Source organism: Lolium rigidum, chromosome 3 (genome assembly GCF_022539505.1).
Source record: "Lolium rigidum isolate FL_2022 chromosome 3, APGP_CSIRO_Lrig_0.1, whole genome shotgun sequence".
Lineage (NCBI taxonomy): Eukaryota > Viridiplantae > Streptophyta > Magnoliopsida > Poales > Poaceae > Lolium > Lolium rigidum.
Genome location: NC_061510.1, coordinates 169803318 through 169818060, shown reverse-complemented (window position 1 = coordinate 169818060; position 14743 = coordinate 169803318). Strand labels below are relative to the sequence as shown.

The window sequence follows — 14743 nt, the reverse complement described above, 5'->3', positions numbered from 1 at the left end:
TTAGCTGTGCTTTAATAAAAGAATATACTGTATATGTGTTCCATGTTAAAAAAATCCTGGAAAAAAATCGGTCCGTTGCCGAACACAAATACTTGTGAGTTGGGCCGACGAGTGCTGGATTTCACGCAGCAACCTATTCGGACGTGATCCCCGTAACCCAACAGGCCCGGAAGTGTAGCATTGTTGTGGAGGGCTCCCGAACGGGCCCTAAGCCTAATTATCTAAGCCACCGGCGCTCGCGCCGCCGCCAGCAGGTCGCCTCGCCAGCGCCGGAGACGGAGAGGCTACCGAGATTTACTCCCTTCTCCAGCGTCGCGCGAAATTGAGCCTGCAGCCGCCCCGCAGGCGTTGCCCCACGCCTGGAGTTGCAATCGTCGGGGTCAATAAGCAGCGGCTTGCCTCTGCCGGCGGAGGTGTCGGTGCTCGCGAGCGACAGGTCGCGTGGCGCACGAATACTACGGTACAGTCGTCAGAACTTATACTGTTTTTAGCTTTGACTCCGACGTGATTTGGCACTAGTTCTATGCTGTAACATTTCAACTCGCTGATTATCTATGTTCTGCCGCTTATTGGGTTCATGTGTATGTTCTGTCCCAGGAGGTGCAGCGTAAGATAAATCATGCTACTGAATTCGCGGCCGTTTTGTCGCTCCTCATTTGCCTGCGTGCACAACCACGGGGATGCTAGCAATGCTTCTAGTAAAAAAACTTTCTGGAAAGGCTGTTTCAAAGTTCTATAAGGTTGTTGTGCTGAAACCGCCTAAGAGGCTATCAGGATCTACCGCCGGTACAGCGTTGGGTTCTACTAGTAAGATAGGCGACATCGAAAAGTTTGCTCGGCTGGTCCAGAGCTGTGCTGATGTTTGGTCTCTGAGGAAGCTCCATGCTCGTGTTTTGGCTCACGGATTTGGCTGGGATGTGGCACTTGGCTCTAAGATTCTTGGCTCCTATGCACATTTAGGAGCCTTGCCAGATTCAAGGCTTGTTTTTCAGAGGATTTTAAATGATGATCTTGCACTATGGAATTCTGCCATGGTCGATTATTTTAGAGCTGGTTATTTGGAAGAAGTGATTGCTTTGTACAGGAGATTGAAGTTGCATCGGATTTGTTTGGATGGAAAAACTATTACCTTTGGTTTGAAGAGCTGCACCGAGCTCAGGAATTTGTTTCTGGGACAAGGATTGCATGTAGATTCTCTGAAGCTTGGCCTGAGTGCGGATAAATTTGTCGGTTCCTCCCTCATTGGGTTGTACTCCAAGCTTGGCAAGATGGATGATTCACAGGAAGTGTTCGAAGACATCTCCGACAAGGATATTGTTGCTTACACTTCGATGATCTCTGCTTATTCTGATGTTGTGGATTCGACTGCGTGGAATGCATTCGAAATTGCCGGTGATATGATAAGGAATGGCCTGGAAATAAACCGTGTGACACTCGTAAGCTTATTGCAAGTTGCTGGGAATTTGGAAGCAATCCGAGAGGGTAAATCAGTGCACTGTTATTCCATAAGGAGAGGAATTGGTGTCTCAGATGAAGTCCTAGAGACAAGCCTTGTTGACATGTATGCTCGATGTGAAGCTTATCATTTGGCATCTGCCCTCTTGAAGAATTCAAACGGATCGGTGGCTTCATGGAATGCCGTGCTTTCTGGTCTGATCAGAACTCAACAGAGTTGGGATGCAATCCAGCATTTTTCTGTAATGCTGCATGACCATAAAGTAACTCCAGATTCAGTAACCTTTGCAAGTGTTCTTTCTGCCTGTGCTGAGCTATGCTATTCTGGCTATGCAGCTAGTATTCATGCCTACTTGATGAAAAGAACTATACCTATGGATCTCGTTTTGACCACTGCTCTTATCGAGGTGTACTCCAAGTGCAAAAGAGTTGCAAGATCAAGGCATCTCTTTGATCAACTGACGGTTAAAGACACAGTCTCCTATAACGCGATGCTATATGGTTATCTGCAAAACGGCATGGCAGAGGAGGCCACCGCATTACTCAATCACATGATGAAGGAATGCATTGCACCAAATTCTGCAACTGTTCTTTGCCTGGTTGCAGCTTTTGCTGATCAAAGAGATTTAGTAAGAGGGAGGTGGATTCACGGGGTCGCAATTAGACATGGCTTTTCTTCAGATATGGGCATTGCAAATCAGATTCTACATATGTATTCAATCTGTAGAGAAATAGTTGCGGCAAAGATTGTATTTGATTCATTGGAAAAGAGAAACTTGGTTTCATGGACAGCCATGATGAAGGGATTCTTATCATTGGGCCAAGGAGATGAGGTGGTCGGATTACACCAATTAATGCAGCAACATGGGGAGAAGCCTGACTCCATCACTCTTACCTATGCAGTTCAGGCCGTTTCTCAGCTTGGGCATCTGAAGGGTGTAAAACAAATACATTGTTTTGTTTACCATGCCTTTATTGAGAAAGATGCGATTATAACAAATTCTTTGATAACTGCATATGCTAAATGTGGAAGGTTGGATTTATCAGAAGCTTTGTTCTATAGTTTGGAGCACAAAAACCTGGATTCATGGAATACAATGATCAGTGCTTATGGGATGCATGGATATTATATTAAGGTTCTTGAAATGTTCAAGAAGATGGTAGAGAAAAAAATAAGCCTGATGAGTTAACATTCTCTTCTGTGCTTTCTGCCTGCAGCCATGCTGGTCTTGTTAAGGAGGGTTGGTCTATTTTTCAGTCAATGACCTCAGTGTATTCAGTTCATCCCCAAGAAGAGCATTATGGTTGCATTGTTGACTTATTGGGCCGGGCAGGGCATTTGGAAGAAGGATACAAGTTTCTAAAGCTATCCTTGTTAACTGATAAATCCAATATATATCTTGCTCTACTCTCTGCTTGCAGAACTCACGGAAATACACTGCTTGGACATACTATTAGCAAAGAGATCCTTGAGCACGGACCACAGAACCCAGGTACTTATGCTTTAATTTCAGATGTGTATGCTCAGGAAGGACAGTGGAATGAATCTGCTAATTTACGGGCTAGCACTAACGAAAGTGGTTTAAAGAAACTTCCTGGTTCCAGTTTGATGGAATCAGTGTAGGAAGCAATCAACCTGGGCAGAAAAAGGTGCATCAGGATTGCACGTTGCTGTTAATGTTTTTGCCTCTCTGACCATTTGGTTTTGTAAACAGACTGAAGAGTTATGTTATATGTTGTAAAGTCGATCTTTTTTAACCTTGTGTTACTATTTTCGGTCACTTTTTATTATGGATTAGAAGGTGACAGGGTTTCTCAAAAGAAGGTTTATAGATTTTGGTCAAAGTCAAACAATGTCAAGATTGACCAGGTTTATAAAAAACTATTAGCATCTTCAATGTCAAATCAGTATCATTAAATACATAATGAAACTAATTTTCATATTATATTTACATAGTATTAGAGTTGTCAATAGTCTTTTCTAGAAGCTGGGTCAAAGTTAACATTACTTCAGTATTCAGAAAAAAGATGCATGTTGTTTTTGCGAAAGGAGTTAGTATAAGATATCTAAGTGTGAATTTAGATTCCAGTTGTATTTCTTCTCTTTATGTGTATTTTTGTGTGGTTTACCCATTTCTTCTGTATAAGCTGTTAATGGCATTTTCCATATTGAGTGTTCATTGTTAGATGGGAAACTGAAACTACATAACTGTATAGATTGCATGTCAAATTACCTTCCACATACATTTTCTACCTCATAACTAGGTACAGTGTTCTGTCCTTGACCCTCGACCCACTTTTGATAGTTTGAACTTTGAAGATATGCTGGGGTTTGGCAGGATGTCTTCATTGTGCCATTAGCATTGAACAGGGTTAGTGTTGTAGTGAAAGGGGCAAAAGGGTTAAAATGAAATGGTATTAGTTCAACCAAGAACCATGTCATACTTTAATTGGCCATTTTTTCTGGGTAAGCTATTAATATAATTTTTGTATAACAGTCAAGTGTAGTAGTAAGAAAATTGAAACGATACGGTCATGTTATATATACTACTGTATAGCCCATGCATGTAAGTACAAAAGTATTTCCCTAACTGTATAGGCTGCAAACAAGAAAGATCAGCTTTCATATCTTCTTTGCTATCTCGTGACAACCTGCAACTTTCTGTCCTTCATGCTCATTTGCTTAATCCATTTTAGTACTTTCAAGGTATGCTATGTTATCCGATACGTGCCTGCTAATGTTTCACATGCCATCATCGTTAAGAAATTGGAATCTAGTATTAATTCAATTAAGAAACATGTCATACATCAATTGATCGATGAAAACTTAACCACAGACCTATTCTTTCCTGGGTTTAGCTTTTGGGAATTGTGTTTTTCCTTCCATGCAGGCTTGTTTAAGCATTTGCAAGAGTAACCTATTCTTAGTGAGGTGAGTCTCAATAAGGTACAGCAATTTGCATTACTTTTATAACCACAATCTGCGTAGCCTTTGGTCAGTTGTGGGTTTGTCATACTTTCTCAGAGTACTGTTGATTTTCTAACCGAATTCCATAACCTTGCATGCAACTTGGATGATGCACGGAAAATTTAAGCTTCACAATATCAACTCAGTGACACACAGAATTGTAAAAAAATACCAGCCTTCCTTCAGAGCGTACTCATGGCAAAGCATTGGTTCGACCGGTTTGGCTTTGTGTCTTTTCACATTGCAAAACATAGTCCTAAAAAGGATGTCAGTTGGGCTCTTGATTGAGGGGTGAACGTTTAAAGAACTTGTGTTATCATTCGGAAAATTTTGCCTTGCTCTAAATTTTTCCTTGCTCTACTGTGTTCTTTTAACCTTTCTTCATGTCAAGACCCAGAAACTTCATTTGTATTTACACCGTTGCAGCTCCCTGCATCATTACACCCAGTCATTGCGAATTTTCTTTGCCATTTTCACATCGTCACTTGTCCAGGATCAGGTTGTTGCATTAACATTCAAGTTTGGATACAAGCAGCATTCTTGAATCCTCAGTCATATGTGGTTATCCAAGAGCTTAGGTGAAGTATTATTAGCTCATTTGATCTCTAGTGTACCTTATTGCTGAATTTTCTTCCCTATATTTCTTGCAGCGTACGGCTTTAAAAAAAGCGTAACATTTGTTTTGTAACTCAAGTTCTCATGTTCTTGCAGAAATGGCACGCCTTAAGTCACACAGGAAATAATAGCAGGAATCTACTTTATGGAGATCCTAAGAGGCTTACACCATAGGGTACTGATCTTATATTACATTGCCGAAATGCTACTTCCTGTACTAGAATTTTTCCTTTCTAAACTGTACCTTCTGATAGGGATTGCTAGCAAGATTTATATTGGTGAAGCTCATTGTGTAAGGTAATGCCTAAATCTAGCATTCTGTGTTGATTCTTTCAGAAGCAGTTTTTTCCTGCCACATCGCTGAATGCTGAGTTTCATTTCTATACCAGTCAATGGGGACATGACTTCTGTCCAGATTACCAAGGTCTCGTATGGCTCAATCAGAACGTCCCTAGAGTCTTAATCATGGCTTTAACTGCAACAGCAGCTAGCGATTTTGGTAAGGGACTAAAGCACTTCCCTCCTGTTACCACCATATAAGCATTTCCCTCCCCGTTGCAACTCTACAGCTTGGTGCAGAAATCGTTAGCTCTAGTTTTGGATGGAATCCTGCTTATGTTTACATCCCTTTCTCCTCCATCATGCGTATTGGTCAAATGCTGGACCATGCATCAATCTTGAACAATATCATGGGGGCATTTGACCGCCGGTGACATTACATCCGAAGACTTATTTCTTTCTCAAAAGGTGAGAATTGATACTACATGAAAAAAGGTGTTTGAAACAACTTTATTCATACAAATCTCTTATCTACACGTTTTGTTCTCCCCACCAGTAGATTGTAGCTACTCATAGTGGTAACGCTTGTCTTTTCATGCTTAGCATTTTCGCATATATGGAGCAGCAGAGTCTGCTGATATATTACAAATAATTGCATGATTCTGCTGGCATTCAAAAAATGGTATCTTGAAAGTTTCAAAAAAGAAAAAAAAGTGAATACATACACATGCTATTCACATATCTGCAGAGTTGTGCTAGATAATATGTTATTCCCTCTGTTCCATAATTCTTGTCATGATTGTAGTTCAAGTTTGAACTAAAACAAACGACAAGAATTATGGAACAGAGGGAGCACTATATTGTAGGCTACACAAAAATCGTGGCTTTGGAAAGACAAAAAACAACTCATTTTTAACTTACAAAAGATTTGTCTTTTTTGTGCATATCACATATGAAAAGATATTTGGATGAAACCTTGGTCGTACAAACTATACACTTGTCTGTTTTCTTATCAGAATATTTGGAGACATGTATTTTAAAATGAACTTTTCAAAATAAAATAAATAGAAAGCAAGATCATCGGAGCTTGGGAGCTACAAATTATTGGCATGTGCTTCCATAGACCCACAAGACTGAAACGTTTTACACTGTTTAAAATTTGGGGGTCTATGGAAGCACAAATCTTCTTAAATAAATAGCAAAATAAATAAACATAGTATTGGGGCAACTCATCTTAAAATGAATTGATGGAGTACATAGTTCAGAGATTTGAAAATGATGGACATTATGTGTTATTACAGCCTGCTTGCGCAACCAGTAGAGCTTTTGGGATGTTAGCTACCATTTCTAAGACACAGACACTTCTGTAGATGGCGAGCTTCTGACCGCCTCCAGGCAGAGGCTGGACTTGGCATGCAAGATGATCCCAAACACCTCGCTCATGTCCAGTGTCTCCGGGCCTGCCCCAGCCGGAATCGCCCAGTCAAAGTGGTACAAGAGGTTAGCCAGCACAAGCTCGATGGTGGAGGTGGCGAACAGGGCCCCGGGGCACTGCCTACGGCCCGCTCCAAACGGGATGAACTCCATCTCGTGCCCCCTGCTTGTACTCCACGCCGGTGGCGCCGGTCTCCTCGAACCTCTCCGGCCTCGAACTCCTCCGCGTCCTCCCCCCAGTGTGCCGGGTCCCTCCCTACCGCGAAGGCGTTTATGGTGACATGGGTGCCCTTTGGTATGGCGTAGCCCATGACCTGGCAATTTTGCAGGCTTGCCCGGTGGATCAGCGCTGCGGCGGGATGAAGCCTTAACGTCTCCTTGATAACCATCTGGAGGTAGCGGAGGTCGCGGAGGTCTGCGTTCGTGACCGTGGATCTGCCCTTTCCCAGCCTCTCTCGGACTTCGAGTTTCGCCCTTGCCATCGTTTGCGGGTTGTGGATGAGCTCCGCCATGGCCCATTCTAACGTAGCAGCTCGTGGTGCTCGGTAGCAGCTCCAAATATGTCCTGGAATCATGATACTGATATATATTCTGGGAGCTTCAATGTCTGTTCCAAAGTGATACTATGAGGAAGGGTTCGCTTACGAAGATGAGGGCGCCGATGATCTCCGACGTCAGGGGTAAGCGGAGAGTGTCTTCCTTCTGCAGCCTGAGAAGCACGTCGAGCAGGTCCTCGTCGTCTCTTATGCCGCAGGTGCTTGGTTTCCTCTCGCTTGCGCTCCTCGATGATGTCTCCCGGATTCTCGTGCACCCGGCGTGGCTCCTCTCATGTCGCGCTCGTTGCCGCTCAGCCATCGCACCAGCCCGAGACGACGGGAACAGTCCACCAGGCCGAACCCTCCCGAAGCATAGTCATCCCGCTGAGCTCCCGAGGTACTCCTCCCGCCGCGGGCACTTGCCGCCGAAGGCCGCCCTCGCGATGATGTTGCTCGTCAGATTGGCTAGCGCCTTGCCGAGGTTGAAGACCGAAGGTGCAGCAGCGACGGACTCGATGAGGTACGCCACCTCGTCCTGCTTGATGGACTCGATACGCCACACCTGCCTCGTGCTGAGAAGCTCGACGACGCATACCTTGCGCATCTGCCGCCAGTGCTCGTCGTAGGGCGCGAAGAGGAGGCCTTTGCCACCGGAGCTGACGATGTCCAGCGTGGGGCCGCTCGGACGGGTCGCCATGGCCAGATCGTTTGTCTTCAGCACCTCCATGGCAGCCTCAGGGGTGGACGCGATCACGGTGGGCACCTCGCCGAGCTTGAGCAGCATCAGCGGGCCGTGCCGGCGGGACAGGCGGAGCAAAGCGCGGTGCCCCAGCTTCGTGCTGGCAAGGTGGTGGAGGCTGCCGATGACGGGACACTGGTGGAAAAAGGGGCTTTGGTCGCGGTTGGCAACTGCCATTAGTCGCGGTGGCGCAACCGCGACCAAAGTAGCGCGACTAAAGGCCCCCCCCTTTAGTCGCGGTTCCTTACGAACCGCGACTAAAGGCCCGTCCACGTGGGCCGCAGGCGAGCGCTGTGAGCGGAGGACCTTTAGTCGCGGTTCTTCCGGCCAACCGTGACTAAAGGCCTCCGCGAGGTTTAGGGTTTAGCCCCCCTCCCCTAAATCTGGTTTCTTTTTAATTTGTATTATTTTATTTCTTTTGGGTTTTAATTTTGAAGGAGTTTCACATATTCTACTTGCATCGTATACATACATGCATATGAATGTACAATTTCAAACAAATTTGAAATTAGAACCAAAAAGAATTCAAGAGGAATATACAATATATATTCAATATCGGATGACCATATACAATATATATTCAATATCGGATGACCATATACAATTTTGAACAAGTTAGTTACAAATTCCGGTGCATATAAAGTTCTACGTCATCGTAATAGTGTTCTCCTCTAGGATCGATGACTTCCCTCGCCAACCATCCAGCCTAGTTCCTCTTGAAGTGGTCGGAAGCGAGCTTCGGACTAAGCGTCTTCCGGAGGTTATTCCTCATGGTGTTGTTCTCACACTTCGGGTCCCGCTCATTGCAGCATCTCCGGATCCTCTCACAAACATAGTATCCACATAGATTGGTCCCCGTGGCCGAATATCCCTGCCGTCCGCACCGCCATTTTAAAATGTAGCTCTTTTTTGAATTCACCGACCTTGGTATCTACGAACCGTCTCCAAACCCTACGAGGCAAAGAAAATTAAATAAACAAGAGAGTTATTAATTAGTTACTTGATATTAGGAAATGATGAACGAAATAGGCCGATCGATATAGAGCGCAAATGAATGAAAATAATTACTTTTGCATCATTTTTCTCATGTCGCCCCAAAGCGCCGGATCCATATTCGTAGAGTCGTGGACGAGAACCGAGGAGGTCTGAACTTTAATTACCATAAGAATCCAAGTGGAACCTCGCGGACACGATACATGCACAATCATGCATAACTCATCGATTAGCCACATACCATGCATGGAGTAAACAAAAGAGAATGTGCTCAAGATGTAAACACTCACCCAAAATGGTAAGGAAATAGAATATCACTTTTCCGTTGTCTGTTTTCTAATAAACCGCCACGAGTCATCCTCCACGTCGGCGGGGTGGTGTTCTAACACATATGAATTAACGATGTGTGGGTCAATGAACCCAACATCATGGATGTTCCTTATTCGCATTTCCCGCTTCTTCATTCCGCATAATAGCGTACACAACAAGATAGTTAGGACAATATATATATATATATATATAGTGCAGGCAATGAACGAGATGGGGTAGAAATTAATAAATCACTTACGTAACGTAGCAACTGATGATAGATTTGTCGAGGTCGCGCAGATTGAACAGCTGGAACAATTCACTCAGATGAATTTGTACCCAGTAACGTTTGAAGTGATGCTCATATCTAACTTCCGCATAGATATAGTCTTTGGCGTTTTTATGTTTTATGTAACCCTTGTACCAATTTAGCAGACCTTTCATTTGTCGAGGTAGATCCTCTTCTTGCGCAGGCTCGATGAGAGGGCCATTCTTCACATATGTAAATACTACGTCCTTCATTGGCGCCTCATCAAGGCCTAACAGTGCACGAAGAGTGATACCTAAGTCGGCCGCTTGTTCTCTGGCACTCGTTACGGTCAATCCATAAGCTGCCGCAGCTGCTATGATATCGGGGGCATCCGACCGGCGGCTTGCACTATGAGCGGGGCGATCGATTGTTTACTTTGTTCCCCGAGCTGGGCAACTTCTTTCCCCCTTTCTAATTTTGTCTCGGCCTCGTCCTCCAAGGCTTTCTTCTCCGCCAACTCTTGGTTCCTCTTGAACGCGAGTGCTTGCCTACGAAGTTCACGTAAATAGTCGTCGAGCAGATTCTTCGCGGCTTGGGACGGTGTGTTCAAAAATGACTTAGCCCACTCGCTTTTGCTTGTCGAATATACCGGCTTGGGCTCGCCCTCTCTTTTCTTCTTGCACTCCTCCTTCCATTTCTCATGCTGAGCAGCCACGGCCGCTGCATTTTCCTCGACACTAAGTTCCCAAGGCCTCGGGATGAGAGGCTTCAGTGATGGCTCTGGTATCTTTGTGGTTCTAGGTACATAAGGGTCCGGGTTAATAACCCAGGACTGCTTCTGCTTCTTCGCCGGAGGTGGATTGGGGGGCGGTACCGGTGTCTGATCACCCGCCGGACGAGGACTGGGGGGCGGCGTCGGCTGACGTGAATGAGGTTCCATGGACCTGGGGGAAGCTTGGCTCCGGTGTCCTTACCACCCAGAGCCTGCCTCAGAACCAGCGAGAAGAGAATCGTGGCTAAGGCGATCAAGCCGAAGCTTCCGTAAGAGAGCTGGTCCATGTCCATGGCCTCTGACTGCCGAGCTTGGTCCAGTCAAACTACGGCTGGGCTAGCTGGATGAAGTCAAGGAATTTTATCTTATATTGCAAAGTGTAGATGCAGACGTTGGGTTAAAGTAACTAGCATGTAATGGCGTGGCGGCACGCCGCGCCCATGTGGTAGCTGCGAGTTGAGGCCGTGAGTCTACGTTGTACAATTGCCTCATGTAAACTGGTCTAGTTTTCATCCATGTTTTAGCATATCAAGCCATGAGCCTATGCATTAGTAACCAAAAACAACCGACTAATTTCAGGGAAAGCGGAGCAAAGTAAATACAGATTATTCTATTTTACCAATCGGATCACCATGGCACATGTACTTCAAACTCTAGTTTCTTGTACTGCAATCAGTAAGAAAAAAGAGAAAAATAATGGATTGCCTTCTTTGGTTGATATAATCTAAAAAAATACTTGTTGGTAGTATCATCTGGAAGGTTCATATATTCAAGAGAGATAGTTAACAATATTAAAAAAACAAATCCCATCAAGAAAACTACACGCTGCATGGTCATACTACTTGGTCAAACTTTTCAGGTGAGTACATGTCACTTCACTCAGAATTGCTGCAATTAATAGAATTATTAGGATAGCTGAAAACAGAATATCTATGGTAATCATGATAGAAGCGGTCATTCAATCCTTTTTTTTTCCAGATTACAAAACTGATCACTAAACGACTGATCAAACAGATTAGGGTTAAAGGAAAAAGGTTGAAATTAATAACTCTAGAGTAACACACCATACAGAGCGGTTGTTGTAATGTGTGTCTTGAGCAAAGCAAAAGGAACCAGTGGGTGTCCACTGTAACAGTTCCTACTCCCTCAGTGCAAATTCACCATTTAAAGGAAATCGATAATAGTTTGTAAAGGAACATACATGGATAGTTCTTGGTGATGTACACAAATTTAAAGGAAATCGATAATAGTTTGTAAAGGAACATACATGGATAGTTCTTGGTGATGTACACAACGAAGGCTCTGCTATTTAACAGCTTGAACCATACATGGACAGAACATGCATATTTTCTTCAATAAACACACATGCCTGTGGGAGGGATGCAAAGTAGGTATCAGACTTAAGAGTGCAAGATTACTGCTGAAGAATACTTGTCAATGCTGCCATGTCAAGAAATTGGGGTGAAATGTAGCAATTCAGTTGGATGCACTACCTGAGCGGTGACTCGTAGATATAAATATGTAATAACTATATCGACCTTTAATCAACACAGTATGGAGGATTGGAGCTCCAGGATTAAAGTAGGCCATAAGAAGTGTTGGTGGCAGACCTTAACTCCTTATAAGAACTAAAGACTACATACAGGATAGTAGTTCGTTGAAATAGGATGTCTTCTATTAATAGGAGCTGACGGACTTTGCTGGTGTAGCAGTTGCAACCATGGACAAATCTCTCCTGCAACAATGTCATTTGTTATAGGGGAATGAAGCTGTAAAAGTTTAAGCAGGAAGTTGGGATTACTACCTTCGAATATATGGCATAAAGGAAAAAAAACTTGGTTACCAGTTAAATTTATTGCGACTGGTTCTTGCTGTGGAGACCAACTTTACCTGAACAAAGACTTGGCTACCAGTTACATGCCACCCTCAAAGAAAGAAATCAAATTTACAGGGCGTAGAAAAACAAATTCACCTGACATATCAGCGAGTGAAGACCAAATTTATTTTCTGCTTGCTACGACAAATACCATCACAGCAAGAAATCATACAGAAGTTTACACTTTCAAGAAAAGAATGTTGAAACATTCATCTAGTGCTACACGGAAACACTTTGCAAGCCATTCAACATTGTATAGAGGTGTATGGATTTCTAGCATAGAGAAGTTTTGAAAATAAATCAACAAATAGAAATTGTGTGGTGTTTTCCCACTGGCATTAGTGGTTGAACCTAGAACCAAAATATCCACCTACTTATGTCCAGAAAGAATGAACAATCCAAACTACTGATAGTTTATACTTGTTTTGATAATTGATTTGAACATAACAGCATATTTTACAGCAAGTATACATGTTCAGATGAACGATGTAGGAAAACATGACATATCTAGCTTTCTTCTGACGCCCAGTGGTTCCTCACTGCCAAAGATCTGTTTGCTTGATCCTGTAGCCTCCACCCAAAGCCAAAGGCCACATTGTGCACAGTAAGGATAGAGGTGTCTGGATGAAGGGCCTATGAGAATATATGACATATCTAGCTTGCAAGGGTATTTTGAGTAGGGTAAGCTGTGTCAGCCACATTTGGCCAAAAATCATGAAACGAAGTTTAAAAATGCACCAATTCATTTGTCTCAACGGCATTTGTGATTGTTACATTCATCGGCTTAAAAAGATTGTATAAATTTTAGGTATGCTAGTAGTACCACAAAATTATGCTTTACAAATGGGAGGTATGCTAGTATTACAACTTACTTGTGCTTTGCCGATTTATTTGTAGTAACAAATAGTCAGGAAACCATATTGCATCAAATGATTCAGAACCCTTTGCTGATTTGTTTGTAGTAACATATAGTCAGGAAACCATATTGCATCAAATGATTCAGAACTGTCAACAGACTACAGCCCAGCACTTGTCAGGTGCTACAAATATTCAGTACATCAGCCTAGCACCTGTCAGGTACTACAAATATTCAGTAAACCGTATTACATTAAGCGATTCAGAACTGTCAACACACAACAACCTACCAGTTGTCAGACACTACTATTTACCCAAGTTTTCTCTTGTTGAATCGATCGACAAAAACAGCAACCTGCCTAACAGTTTTTGTGGCCTCCGTCTCTAAAAAAGTGATAATACAGTTTCTGCAAGGTAATCTCAGTGCATAGATGAATAAGCAAGTGCAGACGAAGCAACTTTAAACATTTTAAAAAAAAATCATAAATCCTATTTGTATAACCAAGGAGTAGAGAACAAAGACGTCTTAATAAGTGACGACCTAATTACAGCTTAGTGTGTCATATTGTTGAACTTAGTTTTCATGTCCATATTAATTTCCCAAAGATGACTTAATAAGTGACGACCAGCATCACTCTTCCATATCTGAAGTCTGAACCATGGGAATGAAGAAGTAAAAATATTAGCAATGCTTAATAACTGAACTATTACAGAGCAACAACACAATGAGTTGCATGTTTGAAACATGCATCACATAAGCTCAACTCTACATGTAGAAAGCAAGAAATGGTGATGCAGGTAAAACAATATAAAGCCAAACGAAGAGAATTAGCGTACTCACTAATAACAACATAAAAAACTAACTATGTTGCTAAATGCTAATGAATTAGTAACTCGTTAATAGTAATTCATACTATAGTTGGATTTACTATAATCTAGAACACTATGGATTTATATGTAGCAATTGAGAAAAAGTATTTCTTACCTTGGGCAAGTACATGTCTGCTTCATCTTTGCCTGTCATAGATACATGAATGTACAGCCATATTAAGAAAATGGCAGCATTTAGGAAATACTAACTACAGGAGCTCAACTGAAAAAACAAACGAAAAATTGAGTGAGGGGAAGGATAACAGCTATTAAAAGCAGATATATTAAGCCATGAAACTTTCCAATGAGGGATAAACAAGTAATCTTTGACTAAAGAGTCCAAACTTTGGCCCTGCAAGTTTACCAAGTAAGTGAAATCACGGATTAATAATTTTACCAATGGGTGAGATGTCCACAGAACTCCCATTCCTCCAAAACGCTTAGTTCCTTGAACAAAATTTTATAGCAAATGTGAGGGTGAAAGCACATCATTCCCTTCACTGCCTTAAGCATAAAGAAGTTTTTAGAATTCTTCAATAGAAACTCTTAAGTGATGACAACAATCTTTTTTCTTAAATGTCAGCTCACAGAAATTATTTGATGATGACATACCTGAAACAAAAGAGAGTGGCATAGGAACGAACCAGTAAGATTATTCCCAATTCAAGACCCATATCTCATATCTCAAACTTCCTTAATTTTCCTTGGTTGTCGTAGTACCAACTAATCATATATACTGATGATTACATACCTGAACGAAAATGCAAACATCATAAATTAGCTTATAATCCT

General features: G+C 42.6%; 1 long non-coding RNA gene and 2 pseudogenes across 1 annotated transcript; 2 read left to right on the top strand and 1 right to left on the bottom strand.

Annotated features, from left to right (window-relative positions):
- The first annotated feature begins 276 nt into the window (after positions 1–276).
- On the top strand, positions 277–3776 carry LOC124702681 (annotated as a pseudogene).
- Positions 3777–4771: 995 nt separating this feature from the next.
- On the top strand, positions 4772–5933 carry LOC124702683. Its single transcript, XR_007002594.1, has 4 exons — positions 4772–5001; positions 5135–5213; positions 5293–5335; positions 5428–5933. It is a non-coding gene; the product is annotated as an uncharacterized LOC124702683 (long non-coding RNA).
- A 540-nt stretch (positions 5934–6473) lies between these two features.
- On the bottom strand, positions 6474–10670 carry LOC124702682 (annotated as a pseudogene).
- Positions 10671–14743: the final 4073 nt, after the last annotated feature.